This window comes from Monodon monoceros, unplaced genomic scaffold (assembly GCF_005190385.1).
Source record: "Monodon monoceros isolate NGI ecotype Baffin Bay Population unplaced genomic scaffold, NGI_Narwhal_1 Super_Scaffold_12, whole genome shotgun sequence".
Lineage (NCBI taxonomy): Eukaryota > Metazoa > Chordata > Mammalia > Artiodactyla > Monodontidae > Monodon > Monodon monoceros.
The window spans coordinates 117,080,152-117,104,515 of record NW_021703768.1 but is presented as its reverse complement, the minus strand read 5'-3'; the positions used below and the strand labels follow the sequence as shown (position 1 = coordinate 117,104,515).

Sequence of the window (24,364 nt, the reverse complement as noted above, 5' to 3'; positions counted from 1 at the left end):
TGGCCGCTGAGCCTGCGCGTCCACAACGGGAGGGTCCACAACAGTGAGGGGCCCACGTAGCACACACACACAAAAAAATTTATGCCTTACCTTTTGGCCCAGAAATTTCAACTTTAGGAATCTACCCAGAGGAAATAATGGGATGGATGTGAAGATATAGTCAAAAGAGTGCTCATTGATGGGTTATTTAGAATGTTAAAAAAAATTGGGGCAGTCCAGAAGTAGAGTTGGCTTAGTAAATTATAATATCTCCTATTATGGAATATTATGCAGTTATAAAAATCATATTGGAGAATACTTTATGGACATGGAGAAATATTCTGGATAATATGTCAGACAAACAAAAACATAGATCACAGAGCAGATATGATCGTATTTTTAATAAGAAAAACACTGCAAAAGGACCAGAAGGATATTAACCAAGAGGTTAACAATGGTTATCTTTGGATGTTGAAGTTATAGGTGAATTTTGATAGTGTTCCTTTAAATTTTTATATATTTTCTAAATTTTCTACTCTGAAAATGAATAATTTTTATAACTTGGAAAGAATAAATAGGGACTTCCCTGGTGGTCCAGTGGTTAAGACTCCATGCTCCCACTGGAGGGGACCTGGGTTCGATCCCTGATCAGGGAACTAAGATTCCACATACCGAAACTGAACCCTTACACCGCAACTACTGAGCCCTCGCGCTCTAGAGCCCGAGTGCTGCAATTAGAGAAGTCTGCGCACTGCAGTGAAGAGCCCGCACACTGCAACGAAGACCGAGCACAACCAAAATAAATAAATAAATAAATAATTTTTTTAAAAAAAGAGGAAAGAATAAACAATGAGTGCTATCTGCAGCAAGCAAACTGTACCAGGATCCTTATAAAAATCTAGAAAAATAATTTTAAAGGAGAAAATAAAAATCATCTAGTATCCCACTACTTAATGAGAAATTCTGTAATTGTTTGACATGTTTTCTTTTGCATGTGTTAGTGCTTACTTTTACACTCACTTTGTGTGTGTGTATGTAATATATTTGAATTAATAAATCCACATAGAGTATATGAATTACTTCAGTTACTACATTATCAATCACTATAAATTAATGTTTAATATAAAAGAACTACATGACCATTGTAAAAATTTAAATGGTTATAGAAGTATTTTATAAAAATCTACTGTTCCCAAAGAAGCAAGAAGAACTACAGTCCTGCAACCTGTGGAATGAAAACCACATTCTCAAAAAGATAGACAAAATGAAAAGGCAGAGGACTACGTACCAAATGAAGAAACGAGATAAAGCCCCAGAAAAACAACTAAATGAAGTGGAGATGGATAACCTTCCAGAAAAAGAATTCAGAATAATGATAGTGAAGATGATCCAGGACCTCAGAAAAAGAATGGAGGCAAAGATCCAGAAGATGCAAGAAATGTTTAACAAAGACCTAGAAGAATTAAAGAACAAACAAACAGAGATGAACAATACAATAACTGGAATGAAAAATACCCTAGAAGAAATCAATAACAGAATAACTGAGGCAGAAGAACGGATAAGTGACCTGGAAGACAAAATGGTGGAATTCACCATTCCCATGCAGGGAAGTCCTGCATATGACATTTTAAAGGCAGAAATGATAAGGCTTGTTGACAGGCTGGTCAGAAGCTTGATTTTATCAGTTCAACCAGGAGCTGAATTAGGCATCAATTAAACCAAATTTATAAAACTCTGAATTAGGGGCTTCCCTGGTGGTGCAGTGGTTAAGAATCCACCCGCCAATGCAGGGAACATGGGTTCAAGCCCTGGTCTGGGAAGATCCCACATGCCTGCCGTGGAGCAACTTAGCCCACGAGCCACGACTACTGAGCCTGCGCTCTAGAGCCCATGAGCCACAACTACTGAAGCCCCCGCGCCTAGAGCCCGTGCTCTACAACAAGAGAAGCCTGTGCACTGCAATGAAGAGTAGCCCCCGCTCATCGCAACTAGAGAAAGCCCGCACACAGAAACAAAGACCCAATGCAGCCAAAAATAAATAAATAAATAAATATTTAAAAACACAAAAAAATAAACAAACAAAAACTCTGAATTATAAACCAGGATGTCACTTCGGTAGTTATAGTAAGAGGTGTATCTGTTTGAAAATAGAAATCCATTCTCTAGAGCACCCCTTTTCTTGGTTACAAATCATCTGATAACCAGAAAGTTGCTTCAAGAACTGGGTATTATAAGATAAGGAGGTTAAATGCACTAAGGGGATTTTTCTCAAGCTGTGAAGGTTTGAGGCATCCTTATTTACTGAACTATCTACCTGTCACACAGATTATAAGGATCCCACACTCTGGCTAGGTACTTTTTCTCTTAGTGCTGGAAGCATGTCGACATATTCTTACTTAACAGTTCTACTTAAAAAAAAAAAACTCTATAATGAACTTGCCCTTGTTATTTATCATATCAGTTTTCATCATTTTGGGTTCCCTCTCATTTTGAGACCAGTAGTCCACTGTTCACTTTGTTTCTTTAGATGAAATTCTGTGCAGTGTTCATACCAGGCTACTCTTTTCCTTCCCTTAGTTCTTTTAGCTCCCAAAGGGCTGAAGGAGGATGAGAAGCATCACTCCTTCTTCCTTTTCTCCTTTTTAGTTGGTTCTTCATGCATTTCATCTCAAATGAAGAAATCAATTAACTGGAACCATCAGGCTTCCCACCCTTCAAGTGGTGACCAGGGGGAGGAAAAGAGGGCAGTTTCAGCTTTTAGTGGCCCTTGGCTCAAATTTCTACAAGAATGGTAGAGGAAGGGGGTAGCCATTTCAGTCACGAATGATTACGTTCTTCTAGGCTAAACCTATAAACGCCAATTCTGTGGTGGTAAATGCCACCAAATTGGATTGCTTTTAAAACTACACATAACCAGGGCAAATATAATTTCAGCCCTTTTCTTACACTGCGGTATCCTTTTACTTGCACCATACTTTGACAGAGAAAGAATGGAACAAGCTTCATTTTGATTCATGAATGTTGTTTTTATTCTAAATGCCCCATGTGAGGAGAATGCAAATGGATACAAGATATATGCAAATTCACTTGCATACCCAGAGAAGGCAAATGAGGCTTAGTTCTTAGATTCCTTGATCAGGCTCCCTGGGTGAGAAGGCTAAGGAAAGAGGTGTCTGTAAGTGAATTACAGAGAATGTCATGTTTGAGAAGGGAGAAGAGAGACGTTGGCTGCCATACAGCTCCCAGCATTCCAGAACCTGCATATAAAAGTGAGTGCAGCTGCCAAAGCAAGAGAAGGAGCTCAATGAAAGAACAGCCTTCATTGGCATGAGGGCGCCCAGGGCACAGAATGCACACAGCAGGATAAAATGGAATCTCCAACTTTTCTGCTTTAGGTCTTGACCCCAAATCCCTGCGTAAGTCTTTAAACCACTGACTATCTCTTTCTGCCTTCTCTCTCTCTCTTTTACAACCCAGGTCAGGACTAATGTGCAGTGAGTAAGGCAAAACATTTAAGGGGAGCCCCAGAAATCAGCAATCAAGATAAATAATGTTTTAGTGTAGTATTTTTTTAATTCAAAATTAAAGCAAAAAAATCTATGTTGAACAAAAACCAAATCTGAAATGAAGACAGAATGCTATTGTGCACTTTTATGACCCTGCCTCAATCGCCCTGAGCCTGACCTTGGTTCCAATAAACTTTATTTGCAAAGCAGGTGTCTGGGGTAGTTTGCCAATTTGATTTTTTAAACTATTGCATTAAAATATTATTTATCTTGATGATTGAGTTTTTGGTGCCTCTTAAATTTGGTGCCCAAGGGGAGTGTGTCACTCACCCTAACCTAGTTTCAATCCCTCCTTTTTTTCTTTTTTAACCTTATGACAGTTCTGTTAGTTAATAAGCTCCCTCCTGGACTTGGCTCAATATAATGAGACCTGGGAATATGCAGGATGTACTGGATTTTGCAGAGAGCTTTTTCTCTTTCCACCTTCCTTCTTTGCCTTCTTTCTCTGAAATCAGTTCCCTGGCAGAGCATTCTTAATTGTCCTTTCCTGTCCTCCTATTTGCTTGACTTTTCTTTTTCTAAGCAGCATCTCCTAAATTTGTTGATCCCGGTTACCCAAGTTCTGTCATCTGTCATCCCAAAAAGCCCCTCGGGCTTCCCTGGTGGCGCAGTGGTTAAGAATCTGCCTGCCAGTGCAGGGGACACAGGTTCGAACCCTGGTCCAGGAAGATCCCACATGTCTGCCGCGGAGCAACTAAGCCCGTGAGCCATAACTACTGAGCCTGCGCTCTAGAGCCCGTGAGCCACAACTACTGAACCCGGGAGCCACAACTACTGAAGCCCATGCGCCTAGAGCCCGTGCTCCACAACAAGAGAAGCCACTGCAATGAGAAGCCCGCGCACCGCAAGGAAGAGTAGCCCCCGCTCGCCGCAACTAGAGAAAGCCCGCGCACAGCAACAAAGACCCAACGCAGCCAAAAATAAATAAATAAACAAATAAACTGCATTGTTGGTGTGAACAGTTTTTAAAAAAAAGTCCCTCAATTCTTTTTCTTTTTTTTATATCATCTTTAATTTCTTTCATCAATGTCTTATAGTTTTCTGCATACAGGTCTTTTGTCTCCCTAGGTAGGTTTATTCCTAGGTATTTTATTCTTTTTGTTGCAATGGTAAATGGGAGTGCTTCTTTAATTTCTCTTTCAGATTTTTCATCATTAGTGTATAGGAATGCAAGAGATTTCTGTGCATTAATTTTGTATCCTACAACTTTACCAGAGTCATTGATTAGCTCTAGTAGTTTTCTGGTGGCATCTTTAGGACTCTCTATGTATAGTATCATGTCATCTGCAAACAGTGACTGTTTTACTTCTTCTTCTGCAATTTGTATTCCTTTTATTTCTTTTTCTTTTCTGATTGCTGTGGCTAGGACTTCCCTGTACTGATTTTAGACAACTAGGAGGAAAGAGAAATTTGCTCTGCTTGTGATAGAGGCTCTTATGCCTGAATCATGTCCGTGCACAGGGTAGGCTAGGATGGTTTGCTTAGGAGAATGGACAGTGTGTATATGCCATGACAGACACGTGTCAGACTAATCCCTGAGGTACTTATTCCTGTGCTGTGTTTATAAAAGAAAAATTATTATTTTTCTTTACTTTGGTGCCCTCACATATATGTTCCATTCTAGGTTCATATGACAATGGAGTAACATCATAAGTATTTTAAAATTATGTACATTCAAATATACACAACAAGAGAGGGAGGAAAGAAGAGAAAGAGGAAAGGAGAGAAAGAGAGAAGGAGAGAGAATTCAAATTTCGATGGTACAGCTCAGCCATTAACCAAAATTTGGATATATCCCAGGGTGAGCATGAGAAGGGGGATGTGAATCTGTTGTTTCCTTACAAAGCTATGTCTATGGAACAGTAGTTTATGAGCAATTTAAAGGAATTTTAGAGTAATTAGTCTATGTTCAGTTTTTTTCCTTACATGTCGATTTGCGAACCAACTGCCCATTAGAGGCTATTCTACTAGATAGCAATGAATGATTGTTACTATTGTGTTTTGTAAGAGTGTTTTCCAATTGTTTAATGCACTTGAATTCTCTTCACCCAACTAAATTTACTGTCTTTGAAAGAAAATGTAAGGTCATCGCTATCACACAATGTTGCACTTAAACTTTTCTCCTCAGGGTCTGCAGCAGGTGTAGGTCAAGACTGTGGGCTCCATATGTTGACTTCCCAGGTTCAGATTTTATCTCTGCCCCTTATTAGCTGAGTGACTTTGAATAAGTTACTGAGTCTCAGTTTTTTTCTCATCTGTAAGGTGAAGATAATGCTACTACTGACCTCATAGGGTTATTGGAAGGATAAAATGAAATAATGCATGTAATGTGTTTTGCCCAGCACCTGGTGTTTAGTAGGCATTCAGTAAATCTTAGCTGTGATTGTAACAGGTCAGGGTTGCATGGCTGCATGGTTGCAAGTCTGCAATTTGAGGAGTTGCCACTAAAAATAGTGACTTCTCACTATGGTGGTAAGATTCAGTCAGGCTTCCTTCTGACAGACATCTGGTCAGCATGTTATTCCCGTTAGTTATGATTCTTTTCCATAATAATACATTTAGTAAGTGTACAGATCTGAACAATTACGAAGTTCTAAGGACCACAAAGAAAATGTGATACACTTAGAGAAAAATGGTACGAAATAGACTTAAGTAAAGTTTGGGTCCCTTTTTAGTTTCACTAACAGTTATCAACTACTTTTTAGTTCCTTGTCCTATTTCCAGGTGTTAATGGAAGATAATCTTCCTCCTATTATTAACAAACTTGCTTTGCATGTTTAAAACACCAGCTTTGGCACTGGTGCTCAAAGGTCTTAGCAGCTTGGTGAAAAGACCATAAGAACAGTTTTCTCCTATTTTCAGTTTTCTCATTCTCTTGCCTCGTGGGCTCTCAGTCCTCATTCTAGGATTTCTTAGGGGGGAAAAAATCTCATCACCCTTCCAATTATTTTATTTCTCTTCTCTGGGCAAAAAACTTGCAGGGAAAGTTAAAAAAAGAATTGTGACCATATTGTGCACATACCCTTTTCTAATCAGGAGTTTCCTTGGTAGTTGGCTTTGCAGCCTTTAGCTGAGAAATCCCCCAGCTCCTATTACTCCTTTCTAATCATTGCTTAATATCATTAAAATTGGTTTCTCTAGAGCAGAGGCTGGCAAACTATGGCCCACGGGCTTGCTGCTTGTGTTTGTAAATAAAGCTTTATTGGAACACAGCCATGCCCATTTGTTTACCTATTGTGTGTGGCTGCTCTCCTGCTGCGACAGCAGAGTTGGGTAGTTGCCACAGAGACCATATGGTCCAAAAGCCTAAAATATTGACTGTCTGGCCCTTCTAGAGAAAGTTTACAGAAAGTTTACCACTGCTCTAGAGCATCTATAGCTTTCAGTTTTGTATTAGTTATCTATTGCTGAATAACAAATTACCCCAAAACTTAGCAGCTTAAGGCAAGACATATTGTTTCCCAGTTTCTCTGGGTCAAGAATTCAGGAGTGGTTTAAATGAGTGGTTCTGATTCAGAGTTTCTTATGAAGCTGCAGTCAAGACATCAGCCAGGACTCCAGCTATCTGAAGCCTTACCTGGAGCTGAAGCCTCCACTTCCAAGATGGCTCCCTCACATGGCTGTTAGTAGAAGGCCTGGTTCCTTGCTAGCTGTTGGCAGGAGGTCTCCATTCCTTGCCACATGGACCTCTCCACAGGGCTACTTAAGTGTCCTCACAACATAGCAATCGGCTTTCCTCCAGCAAGTGATCTGAGGGCAAGGAGAAGTCTGTAACATCTTTTATGATCTAGTGTCAGAAGTCACACACTCTTATTTGCACATTACTCTATTTTATTTTACTTTTGGGCCGCGCTGTGAGGCATGTGGGATCCTCGTTCCCCGACCAGGGATCGAACCTGTGCCCCCTGCAGTGGAAGCGTGGAGTCTTAACCACTGGACTGCCAGGGAAGTCCCTGAACATTACTCTATTTATTAGAAGGAAGTTACTGAGTTCAGTCCACACTCACAGAGAGGAGAATTAAGCTTCATCTTTTATTTTTAATTATTTATTTTTTGCAGCTTTGAGGTATTTTATGATAAAAGCTGGTACTCATATACATCAATGAAAAAGAACTTAAAATTCATCATACATATACTTCATTTTCTAGCTTGAACTTCTAGTAAATCTCTAGCGTCATTGATTTTTGACTGTTATCTAAGGAGATCCTGCCTTGTCTGGGTGATTTAAATGCATAATACGTCAATGAGCACCTCTTTCCTTTATTGGCTGTAGGGCTTACTCCTAGTAGGAATGCTGCTTCCCATTTTGTCATTTTGGGTTCACACTCACCTCTGTAACAGCCACTGGTGAGGGCAGATTTTGATAGACTGTGAAACATGTTTTACTTGAGGCTCCATATGCTTCATGGCTTGCAAAACAGCCTGCACATCCTGCAGCAGCAGTGGTCAGTCTAACGACTACCAGTGTATTGGCCGTAGTTCTGGCTCAGCTCCTCTGCCTCCAGGGAGAGCACAGTTGATTCCAGCCCAGAAGCCACAGGCACCGACTTCATTCCTCCATCAAAAAGCAACGCGGCTGCCACCAGCAAGCACAAACCGCCCAGACACGGGGGCCCCAGCACTTCAGCTTCATCTTTTAAAGGAAAGAGTATCAAAGAATTTATGGACATATTTTAAAACCACCATCCTTAACTCCAATGCTTTTTTTAAAAAATAATTTTTTTTTTATTCTTAAAAACAAATTTATTTGTTTTTGTTTTTGGCTGCGTTGGGTTTTTGTTGCTGCACGCGGGCTTTCTCTAGTTGCGGCAAGCGGGGGCTACTCTTTGTTGTGGTGCACGGGCTCTTTGCGGTGGCTTTTCTTGTTGCGGAGCACAGGCTCTAGGCGCGTGGGCTTCAGTGGATGTGGCATGTGGGCTCAGTAGTTGCGGCACGTGGGCTCTAGAGCGCAGGCTCAGTAGTTGTGGCGCACGGGCTTAGTTGCTCCGTGGCATGTGGGATCTTCCCAGACCAGGGCTCAAACCTGTGTCCCCTGCATTGGCAGGAGGATTTTTAACCACTGCACCACCAGGGAAGTGCCCAAACCATTTTTAAAGGTTTTTTTTTTTTTTTTTAAAGGCCTACAAGAGGAGTTAAACTTTTTCCATAAAGGACCAGTTAGTAAATATTTTTGGCTTTGTGGGCCGTATGATCTCTGTTGCAAGTACTCAACTCTGTATCAGGAAAGTAGAATAGACAATAGGTAAATGAATGGGCATGGCTGTGTTCCAATTAAATTTTATTTACAAAAAATAGACAAGGAGTTGGATTTGGCCCATGGGCTGTAGTTTGCCATCCTCTAGTCCAGAAGATTCCTCTTCAGGAACACAAACCAGGGACTTCCCTGGTGGTCCAGTGGCTAAGACTCCGTGCTCCCAATGCAGGGGGCCCGGTTTTGATCTCTGGTCAGGGACTAGATCCCACATGCCTCAACTAAGAGGTCTCATGCCGCAACTAAAGATCTCACACACGGCAACGAAGATCCTGCTGCCGCAGCTAAGACCCAGCACAGCCTAAATAAATAAATAAATAAACATTTAAAAGAACGCAAACCAAAAAGTTGACTCACATAGAAGACATATAATTTAAGCCAGGGATCTGTGCATCTTTGACCCTTCTCAACCAAGTCATAAGCTCCTCCAGGATAAGAACCATGGCTTATAGTTCTTTTTATTGTCCTTCAGCACTTAATAAGGTTCTGAGCATGTAGTTGCTATTTAATTAATAATTGTTTATTATTTAATGGGTTCATAGTATTCTGTTGTATGACTATTCTATAATACTTAAGCAATTGTTTCTAGTCTTTGTTGGTACAAATAAGCTGCAATAAATATGGTTCTACATACATATTTGTACACACGTATGAGTGTATTCTAGGAGAGATTCCTAGAAGTATAATTATTGAGTCAAATATCATGCGTACTCTTGGGACTTCCCAGGCAGTCCAGTGGTTAAGGCTCTGCGCTTCCACTGCAGGGGGCACGGCCAAAAAAAAAAAAAAAAAAAGATCATGTGTGCTCTTAATCTGACAAAAAGAATTTCAAATTAATGTTAATGTGTAATTTATTTCATATAATAAATGTACACTATTTCAGGACAAAATATACAAGGTGCCTTGAACTTTATTTATAGACTTGTATTTCCTGTGTGATCTTCATGGAACACTGTAAGCCCTTTATATGCAAAGTAGTACAATTGAATGCTGATGACCAATGTATCTATTGTCAAGGTGGTGTATGTAGGTCACAGAGCAGGCAGAAATGAAATAAGTCTCTTGTTACCGTGTTTTCAGAAACTTCTTGAGATGCCTCATAGAACTTTTAGATTTCCCAGAACATAATACAGAAATCACCACTAGCACTGCCCTTGCCACATCAAAAGCTCCTATCCTGAGAGTCCTTGTTAAAACACAAATATGTTCAGGAGGCAGTATATCCCCTTATCTCACTATTATGTCAGTGTACACTATGGAAAGTATGAAAGGATTGGCCTGGCATCAGTGGACCAAGAAAGGGTGACATTTTAAAAAGTCATTTTTGGGACTTCCCTGGTGGTCCAGTGGTTAAGAATCCGCCTTCTAATGCAGGGGACGTGGGTTCAATCCCTGGTCGGGGAACTAGGATCCCATATGCCGTGGGGCTACCGAGCCCGCATGCCACAACTAGAGAAGCCCGTGTGCCACAACAAAGATCCCCGTGTGCCACAACTAAGACCCGAAGCCGCCAAGTAAATAAATAAATGAATAAAAAGTTATTCTCGATTAAAAGAATTTGCTGGAGAGGGGAGGAAAGGACCAAATTGTATTGAGTACTTATTAAGTATCAGATTCTTTACTCATGTTTCCGGTTAAAGTAGATATTATTTATCTTTCTTTCACAGATGAGGAAACATGCTCAGAGGATTTATTGACTTTATTTACGTGTCAGTCAAGTTTGATTTGAATTGGGGTCTAACTCCTAAGCTGTTTCTACTATATTATGCTGCCTCCCAATATGCACAGAATGTACTGATATTCTCATGCTAGAGACATACAAGACCTCAGAGCACTGATTTCCCTAGCCTGGCCTTATGACACTAATGAACTTCAGGAAAATTTCAGCCTTTGCTCTGTCCAAGAACAAAGCAGGAGCTGTCCATCTGAAAGCAGACTTTTCAGCAGGTAAAGGGAAGCTGGCAGAAGAGATAGGGTAACCAGAAGTAATTACCTTGACCTAGAGTTGAGAAAAATGGAATGATTTAATTTAGTCATATTGTCTGGTCATTATGCTAATTAGAGGAAATTAAAAAGAAAGGGAAGGCAAATGGAAAGGAAAACAGTGGTGGTTAGGGGAATACCTGAGAGAAATAAACTGTTTGCTATTTATGGTCCCAATGAAGCAAAATCAAAACTGAAACTTCTTTGCTCTGCCTCTTTATGATTTTACTTTTAGGGGGAAAATCTATTTCACTGTATTTCAGTTTCTCTACCTAATAAATATTAGAAACAAACTTTGCTATTTTAATAACTACTTCTGTCCCTGTGCTTGGAGATTGTTCCTGGATTGTATTTCTTCCAAATATATAATATATATGAACATATATATTATAATGAAAAAGCTAGAGTAAAATTTCACTCATTTGGACTCTAGTAATTCAGAATTTAAAAAATCAGTTGTGGGTTGTGCTGAAATTTATGCTATTGGGGGTATAGATTTTTAAAAAATGACAACGAAGTCATTGAAAAAACAAATGGTGATATTCAAGTCATTTAAGGGAATTAATAACCTGTAAATAATTTAACACCTATTTCATATTTATTGCTTCTGTCTGAATTCAGACCAAAAAAATGTTGAGTTTATTCAGTAAAGAAACTCTTGTTTACATGGCATTCAACAACTGAATTAATCCCTAAGGGGCTATTATACACCTTAGATCTGCATTTTGGGAACGCTGAAAGTAAGAGGTTAAAAAATAATTTTTGGAAGGAAGGGTTATGCTAAAAGGAAGTAGAGAATTAGGGTCTAGAAACTATTATTGGAATCGACACGTAAGAGGTTTTTTGGTGACATCCAGAGGTTAGTTTTGGTAGTGTGGTGTGAATGGAAGCAAATTTTCGGGGATTTCAGGAATGACTAAGTAGTAAGGAACATTCATTCCAAATATTTGGCAGGGAAATGAAGGAGAAAAAGGACAGTAACAATGTAGGGTGGGAAATAACTGCAAGTGAAGATTTTTGCAAAAAGTGGGAGACTTCTGCATGATGGGAGGCAGAAAAAGAAGATTATTCTAGAAAGAAATGGAAAGGAATGGGATTAAAACTTTGGGTAGAAATGAACAAATTAATAAATTAGACCTTACAAAATAGAAAAAAATTCTGGTCTTTGAAAGTCAGTCTAAGAAAATGAGAAGACAAGGCACACACTGGGAAGAAACATTTGCAAAACACATATCTGATAAAGTATTGGTAACGTGAATATGTAAAAGACTCACTAAACTCAATAATAAGAAAACAATCAAAAACAGAAAAAGAAAAAATGGGCAAAATATTTGAACAAACATTTTACAGAAGATATACAGATGGCAAATAAGTACATGAAAAGATGCTTGACACTATTAGTCATTAGGAAAATGCAAATTAAAATGACAATGAGGCATCACTACATACCTAGTAGAATGACTTAAAAATAAATAAATAAAACAAAACCAACAGTTGATAATGTCAAATGCTGCTGAGGATGTGGAAAAACTAGAACTCTCATAGTGGTGGGAATGCAAAATGGTACAGCCACATTGGAGAACAGTTTGGTAATTTCCTATAAAGTTAAACATGCATTTATTCTATGACCTAACAAACCCACTCCTAGGTATTTACTCAAGAGAAATGAAGACTTATACCTACACAAAAACCTCTATGGGAATCTGAAAAAATATATATATATATATAACTGAATCACTTTGCTGTACACCTGAAACTAACACAATATTGTAAATCAACTGTACTTCAATCAAAAATTTAAAAAAACCTCTATGGGGATATTTATAGCAGCTTTGTCCGTATTTTAAAAATACCAGAAACATGCCAAATGTCCATCAACATGAAACAGACGGTGGTACACCTCTACAATGGAATTCTGTTTAGCAGTAAAAAGGAACAAACTACTAATACATGCAGCACCATAAATGACTCTCAAAAGCATTACGCTCAGCGAAAGAAGCCAGATTCAAAAGTCTACATACTGTATGGTTCCATTTATACATTTGGAAAAAGGAAAACTATAGGGACAGAAATCCAGTCAGCAGTTGCGAGGGGGCTGAGGGTAGGGGAGGTACAAAGAGGTGTGATGGAACTTTTTAGGGTGATAGAAATACTACATATCTTGATTGTTGTAATTGTTACATGACAGCATAAGTTTGTCAAAATGCACAGAAACTTACACCATAAAAGGATGAATTTTACTGTATATAAATTATACCTCAATCAACTTGAAATAAAATTTTTAAAAAAATAATAGTTCTCATATTTATTTATTTATTTTTGGCTGTGTTGGGTCTTAGTAGAGGCACACAGCCTTTCTAGTTGAGGCGCACAAGCTCAGTATTGTGGCTCGCAGGCTTAGTCGTGTCCCCCGTCATGTGGGATCTTAGTTCCCGGACCAGGGATTGAACCCGCGTCACCTGCATTGTAAGGCAGATTCTTTACCACTGGACCACCAGGGAAGTCCAAAAAACAATTTTAAATGGTTGGGTAGAGAATAGTTTCTGGGAAAAAGTATTGGTAGGAACACTTGAGCACGCACGTTTTTTCTTGCTTTAAAGCTTTTGCATACATGTGTCCTTCACTTAAGGAGTCTCTCCTTTTCCTTTTTTCCTGAATAACTCCATATTCTCCTTTGCGTTTCAGTAAAGCATTACTCCCCCCACCCCCAGAAAGACTTCCCTGGCCCATAGACTAGGTTAACTTTTCCTGTTGTGTGTTCCTAATAGCATGCTTATCTAATCCCTATGGCAGAGTGTATCATACGCTATTGCAACTGCTTATTCGTTTCTCCTCTTTCGTGCTGTAAGCTCCCTGAGAGCAGGAATAGCACCCATCTTAGTTAATTACTGTATCCTTGTATTTAGCACAGAGCCAGGAAGAATATTTGTTGAATATATAAAGCAGAAGGTTTGGAATGGCTAAATGAGAAATTGAATATTAAATTGATAAGGGATGAAAAATATGTAAGTTATTCCCCAAACTACATCTCCCGTTCTGACCTCATACCTATGTTCTACTTACCATAATTCAGATTGTCTATGTGATATCTTCACATAAATGTCCCACTGTTACTTAAGGCTTAATACTTCTAAGCAGAAGTAATTTTCTCCCTCCTCAATTTCATTCAAATTGAATTATTTTCCCAATTATTCTATTTCCGTCAAGTGGTATCTCTATCCTTATAGTCTTCCAAAAGAGAAACTTAATTACATTTAACTTTTCCTTCTACTTGCCCTCTCATCTAATTTGATATAAAAAATTTTAAGCCCTTCTTTTAAAATGTTTCTCATTCACATTTGCTTTCTTTTTACTCCCACTGCTGTTCTTATAGAGCCAATATGGTCAGAGAGGCAGACACCAAGCAAGGAATCACATATTCGAATATGTAATTATGACTTGCAATCAGTACATAGAGGAAATAAACAGAGGGCTGTTATATGGGATGGGGAGGACCTAATCTATATAGAATGGCAAAAGAACACTTTGAGAAGGCTACATTTAAGCTGAGAAGAATGAGAGAGAGCCAGCAATAGGGAGAATAGAAAGAAGACCATACTGAACTGAAGGAAAAGAACGTGCATAGTATTTGAGGTGGGGAAAAAAATTGGTGTTCAGTTATAGCATGTTCCAGAAACTAAAAAAAGATGATTATAGCTGGAGGGCAGTGAGCAATGGGGAAGAGTGATAGAGAGGAGGCTGGGGAAACAAGCAGGGACCAGGTCATGTGAAGTGTTGTATACTATGGCAAAGGGTTTGGATATTATTGTTTCTAATGTGAAGCTACTGAAGAATTTTAATCAAGGGAATAACATAATGCAAGAAGTGGTAAGCAAGAAAATTGCTAAACATGTGAACATATCTAAATAAGCATTTATTGTAAACAACATTAACAATGATTTTAAAGTCTAGATTGAGAAGATGTTAAAACTAAAATATTAGATAACGACAGTGAGCAAGATGGGAAGGAAAGTGATTGGAGATAAAGTTTTACAAAGCCCTTGATTATTCGGGAAGAGAATAGGTAAATTAACTTTAGACTTTCTAATGTGCATGTTAAGAAGGTGAGAATAATTATCAAAAGGATAGAAACATAAAGGCTCTAAATCAATAAAGGTGAAGAAAGAGGAATAAATAAAACCAGAACCATCCAATAAAAGGCATGCAAGGAGGAAAAAAAGTTTAAAAGATGCATTATAAATTGAAAAATAAAACCACATCATAGAATTGTAGAAATAAGTCAAAATATGTCAATAATTTAAATATATAAATATATTAAGCTTGGCAGTTAAAATCAGAACTGCTTATATTAGATAATAAGGAAAAAATCTAGCTATATGTGTTTGCCATAGACATAGCTAAAACATAAAGGCATAGAAATTTGAAAGCAAATGAATGGAAAAAATATATGATGGGCAAATATTACCCAAAAAGCATGTTAATGTAGTGATATTAATACCAGACAAAATAGACTTTAAGGTGGAAAGCACTGTTAGGAATAAATTTATTTATTTATTTATTTATTTATATTTTAAAGGTACCTCTTTTTTTTTTGATGTGCACCATTTTAAAAGTCTTTATTGAATTTGTTACGATATTGCTTCGGTTTTATGTTTTTTGGCCCTGAGGCATGTGGGATCTTAGCTTCCCGACCAGGGATCGAACCCATGCCCCCTGCATTGAAAGGCAGAGTCTTAACCACTGGACTGCCAGGGAAGTCCCATAAATTTACTTTTAAGATAAGTAATAAAGGAATAATTTACCAAGGAGATATAGCAATTCTGAATCTATATGTAACTTACAATATATCTTCAACAGATATAAAGTAAAAATATCATTGACAGAATTGCAAGAAATAAACACATTTTAAATTACAGTGGGAGAGGTTTTTTTTAACCACATTTCCTACAGAAACAGAAAAAGCAGACAAAATATTAATAAGGATTAGAAGATATAAACAACACAGTTAGCAAGATTGATTTCATGGATATAGCCAGAATCCTTCACCTAACAGAGATTACATGTTATTAAGTACACAGGGAAAACTTATAGCATCTTACTGCAAAGCCAGTCTCAAGAAATAGCAAAAGAATTGATATCACATGGACTACATCCATTTTTTACAAGAGTATAACAAAACTAGAAATCAACAACAAAAAGCCCCACACCCCACAATAGAGTAACTTTTAGTTTCTACCTTAAACACATAGGCGGGTGGTAATAGTGCCATTTACTGAGATAGGAAAGTCTGAAAGAGGAAAGGGTTTTTAAGCTGGGTGGAAATGGGGTCAGAGGAAAGATGAATCAGTTCAGAGACGTCTGGGCAACCTAACACCTAGTGAAGTATTGGGACAGATGTACCTCAGCTTAGTCACCAGCCGTAGATTTAATGTGTCTGCTGTGACCACACTTCTTTTCAAAGAACCCTCTTTCTATTTTGGGATTTTGTAAATTTGAGTTTGAAATTTACCTAAATTAATATTGTCAATTAATTGGTTATATCGCCACCTAGTGGTGTACTTTAGGATAGCAGGAGATGTGTTTTTGTTTATTAGATGAATTCATGTATACTTTTTTAAAAAATTAAAGAAATCAAGGATTATAAAACCATTGGTTTCATTGTTCAAAATATTGCCATTATTATATCTATATTATTCACTTTTTTCCATATCCCAAACTATCAGTATTGCTTTTATTTTAAACTATTAATATTGCAAAAGGTTAGATCTCCCCAAACAAAAAAAGCTGAATGCACAAAAAATTACACAAATAGCTAATATTTGTTGAATGCTGACTACGTGCTAGGCACCACTGTAAGTTCTTTACATGAGCATCTCGTTTAATGTTCACATCATTTCTATAAATACTATATATTATGCCTGACTTGAAGAAATTGAGGCATAGAGAGATAAGTAATTTAATCAAAGCTACAGGGCTAGTAAACCACAGAGCTGAGATTTGAATATAGGTAGTATGGTCCTATAGCTCTTTTTTTTTTTATGGCTCTTAAGCTTAATCATTGTGAACATTGTTTAAATCAGGAAAAAATGAATATAGTCTAAATGTTTAACAATAAAGAAAATGGCCCAGTAAACTCTAGAGTGTCAGTTTGTTAGAATGCTATGCAGACATTTAAAATGATAGATTCAAAGATTATGTAATAACATGGGAAACTATTTATAATGTGAAAAATCTAGCCAATGTTATGCATACAATATTAGTTATACATCTGTATGTGACAGTCTAATATGTTTTTTTTATTTTTTGTTTTTAAAAACTTATTTGGGAAAAAAAACTTATTTGGAAATAACTTCAAACTTATAAGAAGTTGCAAAAATAAAAATAGTACAAAGAACAGTCATATACCTTTTACAAAGATTCACCTATTGTTATTTTATCCCCTTTGCTTTGTCATTTATTCTCTCTCTCCATACACACACATAATAAATGCCAATTTTTTTCCTGAACCACTTGAGGTAAGTTACATACATCACAGCTCTTACCGCTAAATACTTGAGCATATATTTCTGAAGAATAGGGCTTTGCCCTATAGCTATTGACTTCATAAATTTACAATGGTAGAATACTTTTATCTAATTCACTGTCTATATTCCAAATTTTTAAGTTGATCTAATAATGTCCCTTATAGGCTTTTCTCTTTCCAGGACAGGTTCAATTTTAGGGTCAGGTACAGTATTTAGTTGCCATGTCTCTTCAGCTGCCTTAAATCTTGAACATTTCCCAGTTTTTCTTTGCCTTTTTTGACATTGACATTTTTGAAGAATGTAACTCTGCCCCACCTCCACCTTTTAAAAAAAATAGAACATTTTTCATTTTCTGTTTGTCTGATGTTTCCTCATGATTATATCATCATACACTTTTAGTAGGGATACTGTATAGATGATGTCATAACCTTCTCAGGATATTACATCTGAAGGCACATGATGTCTACCTGTCCCTCACAGGTAATACAGTTTTAATTTTCATTAAAAGGTGGTACCCACTACCTCCACTGTATAATCATCTTTTAATTTTTTTCCTTGCAATTTCCACAACTAATAAGAAGTGGGGGGGATACTTTAAGACCATTCATATATTCTATTCTTCCCCCAGATTTCTCTTACATTTAGCATCTATTGGATGACTCTTGATCCTATCTTTACCATGAACACTGCCAAATGATGATTTTCCATCTAGCACTCTGTCCATATTTACCACTAGTACCTCACAGGGCTGCATTATGACTTTCATGAGCCCTATGATATTTTGCCTTCCTGGGCCCTTTACTCCATAAAAATTTTTTTAAATTATATTTATGACTATGTTGGTATAAAGATTAATATGATCCAAGCTAGATTTATTGTTATTACATTTATTTTTCTTTTGGTTTCTTTTAAAAGAAATAAAAATTAAAACATTTTCATTGGCCTTTAAAAGTATCATGGGATTTTGGGACTTCCCTGGTGGCTCAGTGGTTAAAAATCCACCTGCCAATGCAGGGGACACGGGTTTGAGCCCTGGTCCGGGAAGATCCCACATGCCGCGGAGCAACTAAGCCTGTGTGCCACAACTACTGAGCCTGCGCTCTAGAGCCCTGAAGCCACAACTACTGCATCCCTCGCGCCTAGAGCCTGCACCCTGCAACAAGAGAAGCCACCGCAATGAGAAGCCCATGCACCGCAACAAAGAGTAGCCCCTGCTTGCTGCAACTAGAGAAAGTCCGGGTGCAGCAACGAAAACCCAATGCAGTCAAAAATAAATAAATAAATTTAATTAATTAATTAATTTTTTAAAAAGTATCATGGTATTTAGACACTGTGCCTAATGGGTAAGTTGACTCTAGGCCCTCAGTATTCTGCACTACGCAAGAGGCCTCCCTTCTCCCCCATTTATCTATCTATCTGACTATCTATCTACCTGTCTGTCTGTCTATCTATCTATCTAAGATTATGGACTCATGGATTGCTATTTTTCTCAATGGTGTATAGTTCATTATTGTTTTTACTTAGTTTGGTGCTCAGATTGTCCCAGATTTGGCCAGTGGGAGACTCTTCAAGCTGGCTCCCATGTAATATGCTCCTGTCATCTTCTAGCACTTACTATCTGGCATAACAAGATGTTCCAGGCTCCAATTGTACCTACGTTGCCCCAGCCCTGGTATCAGCCATTTCTCAAAGGAGCCCAGGTTCCTTTTAGTGGGGCATGGTATTAGAAACCAAGGTCTGGACACCAGATATGCTCATTGCTATTGGGTTATATTTGCTACTTTGGCTATTCTTTCCTTTGAATAGCCAGAGCTAGGAAATATAGGCATATATGTACATATACATGGGTACAGACATAAACATGTATATACACACATATTCATATTTTAGAAATCATGAGTTCATGCCAGTTTCTCTAATTCCAACCTATCTCTGCAGGATTCTTTCTTGTCCTCCCTATTCTATACTTACGTATCCTTTCTTCCACAGTGAGAAACTTGGTTCCCAACAATTTCCTCAATCTTAGATTACATATAAAATTGTTTCAGAATTGCTTTGCCCATACCATTATAATTAACAATCATGCTAAAAAGAGTTTAGGATTTGTTTGCCCTTTTCTCTCTCTACCCTCTCCAAAACTTAGGATATAATGTGTCCATAAATTCCTTGGATTAGTTCCCTTTTTAAATTTTATTCCCATTTAGTGTGGTCATGGTATTCATTTGAAATAAAGTGTGTTCATTTGTATGATTGGATTTTGGTTTTAGTTTTTCCTCCCTTCTTATTATTTTTGAGTATGTAAGATATTAACAAGCTTTCAAAAGTCAAAACTATATAAAAATTTACATTCAGAGAAGGGTCACTCCCTTCTGTTTACTCCTTCCACCCCTTCTCCTTGTAGGAAACACATTTTGTTGTTTTCTAGTTTATCCTTCATGTTTCTTTTTGTAATGATAATGCACGTTTTCTTGTTTTTCCCTTTTTTCTTACACAAAAGGTAGCATATTATATATGTTCTTTTGCACTTTGCTTTTTTCATTTAATATCTCCTGGAAATCATTTCATATCAGCTCATTGAGATCTTCCTCATTCTTCTTTACAGCTGCATAGTACTCCATTGTATGAGTGCATTATTCAAACAACCTCCTTCAGTTAGATATTTAGGGAGGTTCCAATATCTTGAAATTACAAATAATGCTACAATGTATAATCTTGTTCAGGGGTATTTTTATGTTATTAAAGGTGTAACTTCAGGATAAATTTGTGTAAATGGGATTACTGTGTTGAAGGGTAAATTTGTATGTAGTTTTGCCATATTCCCTCCAGCAATGTATGAGAGTATCTGTTTTCTTATATCCTTATCAACAAAGTGTACTGTCAAGGTTTTGATTATTTTGTCAATCTAATGAGTGAAAAATGATATCTCAATATGCTTTAAGAATGTCAATTGTTCTTATTATGAATGAAGTTGATATGTTTTTATATATTTAAAAACTATCTTTATATATCTCTTTGTGAATCGTCTGTTCATGCCTTTTGCCTGTTTTTCTACAGGAAATCTTCTGCATTTTTACTGTTTGATACAGTAGCCTCTAGTCATATATGGTACTTGAGCACTTGAAATGTGGCAAGTACAAATGAAGGACAGAATTTTAAATTTATTTAGTTTTAATTGCTTACAATTAAAATGTAAATAGCCACATGTGGGTAGTGGCTACCCTACTGGACATCACAGCCTTATGTCTCTCTTGTAGCTCGCAGAAGCCCGCTTAACTCCTTTTCTCTAGAATCTGAAAAAACTGAGCTGTAATCTCATGATTCACTAATGATCCTATCATTGCCCTATCATACAGTGTTTATTTGTAGTAATTTGATTAGTGTCTGTATACCTCATTGGATCACAAGCTCCTCGGGCAAGGGCTGTGTTTGTTTTTTCTCAGTTTTATATTGTGCTCAGCACCTAATCCAGTATCTAGAACATAACAGGTGCTCAATAAATATGTGAGCACATGAATGAATTTAAAAGTATACGAACACCGGGTCGCCGCGCTGCGCGCCACTGGTCTCCCCACCCCACCCCGCCGCGGCCATCGGGAGGGGGCTACCCGGCGGCCGTCGTGTTGGCTGGGGCCGTGTGCGCGCCCGCGCGCGCGCCCCGCGTCCCTTGGGGAGGTGGGAACCCGCTGGGGGAAAAAAAAAGTATATGATTATACCTTTGCTATAAATGTGGACTCCACTATCTACTGTGTGTGTGTGTGTGTGTGTGTGTGTGTGTGTGTGTGTGTGTGTGCGCGCGCGCGCGCACGCTTGGAGGGGGTGCGGTTTCCAGAGACAAATCTAAAGATGTGGAGATGATACCAAGACCAGGTTATTCAAGAGAAATGGAGTTGGTTGCAGAAAACTTTGGAATCAGGAAATTGGCTTTATTAATAAGATTCTTAAGCACTCACTTTATGCCAGACAGTATCCTAAGTACTTTATGTGAAGTGTCTTATATTATCCTCATAAAATGACCCTGTGGAATAAGTACTATTATTATCCCCATTTTACAGATGGCATGGAGGAAAAGAGGAGTAACTTGCCCAAGGTCATACAGCTAGTGAGTAGTGGAGCAAGCGTTTAAGTCTAAGCAATCTGACTTCAGAGCCTACCTTCTTAACCACAATGCAGTATTGCTTTCTGTTTGATTGTGTCCATATGGTGACAGAAGCTTAGTAACCTCAAATGTCTGCATCAAGCTTTTGTCCAAATTTAAGCTTCAGTAAGCCACTGTCTCCTGGAGGTTTAGACCTCTTTCCAGTGGTGCAGGTGGAGGGAGACTGGGATAAGAGGATATGAAAATCTACAGAGGATCCCTTTTCTCCAAAAGTCAAACATATATTTTTGCCTCTAGAATTTTCTGCCTTGTACATAATAAAGGGAAAATAAAGCATTTTCTTTGATAAAACAAGACACAAAATAATCAATCCCCCCTTCTCCAAACCTCTGGTCTAGTAAGAAAACTTAAAGAAAGCTAAGATTTACTAAAGCCTTAAGAATTAGCTAGCTTTATTCAGCTTTCCCTCTCTCCTCCCTTCATCTCTGTCACATATTTAGTGCTCCATACATAGTCCTATTTAGTTGATATTCCTAATATTGATATGTTCTTTCATTTAGTTGTTTCTTTAATTGTTTCATGAAAGGATATCTTATCTTCCTGTGCTAATTATACTCTGCTTGCCCCCGACCCACCCCCTTTCCTAGAGTCACTCTCCATCCTTCCCTATCCTGCTTTGAACCATGGAGCACTGATCTCTATGGGTTACATCACCTGGGTTCCCCTGCCCTCTGGCTTCCAATGGGTTGAGCAGAAGCTTGGCACAGGGGTGGAAAGAAGAGCAGGAAGAAAGAGAGATCAGGGTATTTCTTTTCCCTTCTTTCTCCCTACTTTACTACCATGTTCTCAAAGTAGCTGCCTGACAGCCCCTCCTACAGGGCTCCAGCATTCACTGGGCTCCCATAACACTTTCTTCACCTTGCCCCCACACATCTGGGGAAGGGAAGGTTTTAGCAAACTCTTGCTCATCCCTGGGTGACTCTACATACCTGCTATTTCCTGAACCGCACACATCTTTGTAAACAGGCCCTTTAATAAATTATTCTCTGTGAAATTTTTTGAGTAGAATATTATTTCCTGCTTGGGACCCTGCTCAGTACATTTCCCCTTTAGAAGTCTTTCAAAATTCTTAAAGACATGGAGGAGGCCTAGACTTTCAACTAGGGATAAGATTAAATAGGCCTCAGGCGGATTGTCCCACAAATTGGATCAGGCTAGAGAACAAACGTATGGAAACCAAGGGGAGAAAGCGGCGGGGTAGGGTTTGTGCTGTGATGAATTGGGAGATTGGGATTGACATGTATACACTAATATGTATAAAATGGATAACTAATAAGAACCTGCTGTATAAAAGAATAAATAAAATTAAATTAAAAAAAAAAAAAGAATCCTCCTGCCAATGCAGGGGACATGGGTTCAAGCCCTGGTCCGGAAAGATCCCATGTGCCGCGTAGCAACTAAGCCCATGCACCACAACTACTGAGCCTGCAAGCCACAACTACTGAGCCCACGTGCCACAACTACTGAAGCCCGTGCGTCTAGAGCCCGTGCTCCGCAACAAGAGAAGCCACCACAGTGAGAAGCCCGTGCACCACAACGAAGAGTAGCCCCCGCTCACTGCAATTAGAGAAAGCCCGCATGCAGCAACGAAGACCCAATGCAGCCAAAATAAATGAATTAATTAACTAACAAAAGAAAAACCAACCTTGTGATTACTAAACTGGTTCCCAGGTAACCTGATCCAGAGAAAGGGGTACCCTGGAGGGTAGTAGACACCAATAATCCAGACCGTGAAAAAAGTATAGTCTTCACTTAACATTAATCATGAAAAGAAAAAGAATGCACTTCCCCATCTTTCCCCTTCCACAAGCACACTATGTTTTTCGTGGGTTTTTTTTTTTTTTTTGCTATGGCTTCAGCCCTGTAGTAAAATGAAGATTCCTGTTACCCAGATCTATAAACAAGTCTGTATCTCTACTCAGATATGGTATCCATATTCTATCATCCTTCCTATTATAATAGAAGAATCATTTTTTCTGTCCAAGAGCAGCCCCTCTCCTTGTGCTATTATGCTCATCCTCTTTTGTCTTCTGAAGGGCTTCCCTCTTCAATATCCCCTTTTTTCCCCACAACTATTTCTTCCTTCTTATTGGAACATTCTCATTAGCTTACAAGCATGCTCTAGTATCTCCTGGTTTGGTAAAAACCCTCCCTCAACTCTACATCCTCTTCCAACTAGTGCTTCATTTCTCTGCTTGTCTGAACAGCAGAATTTTTGGAAAAAGTTGTTTACACTGGCTGTCATCACTTCCTTACCTTTCATTGACTCCATTCTGGCTTCCTTCCAGGAAACCCATCACTCCACTGAAACAGCTTCAGTCAAGGTCATCAGTGACCTCCATGTTGTTGAATTCTATTGCTCTTTCTCATCTTACTCAGCCTCTTATAAACATTGGACACAGTTAACCAGTTTCTTTTAAAAAATACTTTCTTCTCTTGACTTCCATGGCACCATTCTCTCAGTCTCCTTTCCTGACTACTCCTCCTCCTCTGTTCAACCTCTAAATGTTGAGTTGTCCCAGGGCTAAGTTCTAAACTTGCACTATGCACACGTGGCTATTGAGTAATTGAAATGTGCCTAGTGTGAAATGAGACATGCTGTAGGCATAAAATACTCTCTAAGTTTAAAAGACTTGGCATGGGGACTTCCGTGATGGCACAGTGGTTAAGAATCCGCCTGCCAATGCAGGGGACACGGGTTTGAGCCCTGGTCCGGGAAGATCTCACATGCTGTGAAGCAACTAAGCCCGTGCACCACAACTACTGAGCCTGTGCCCTAGAGCCCGCGAGGCACAGCTACTGAGCCCACGTGCCACAACCACTGAAGCCCGCGTGCCTAGAGCCCATGCTCTGCAACAAGAGAAGCCACCGCAATGAGGAGCCTGCGCACCACAACAAAGAGTAG

The 24,364-nt window shown here is 38.5% G+C and overlaps 1 pseudogene; it reads right to left on the bottom strand.

Annotated features, from left to right (window-relative positions):
* Positions 1–7,682: 7,682 nt before the first annotated feature.
* On the bottom strand, positions 7,683–8,013 carry LOC114891558 (annotated as a pseudogene).
* Positions 8,014–24,364: the final 16,351 nt, after the last annotated feature.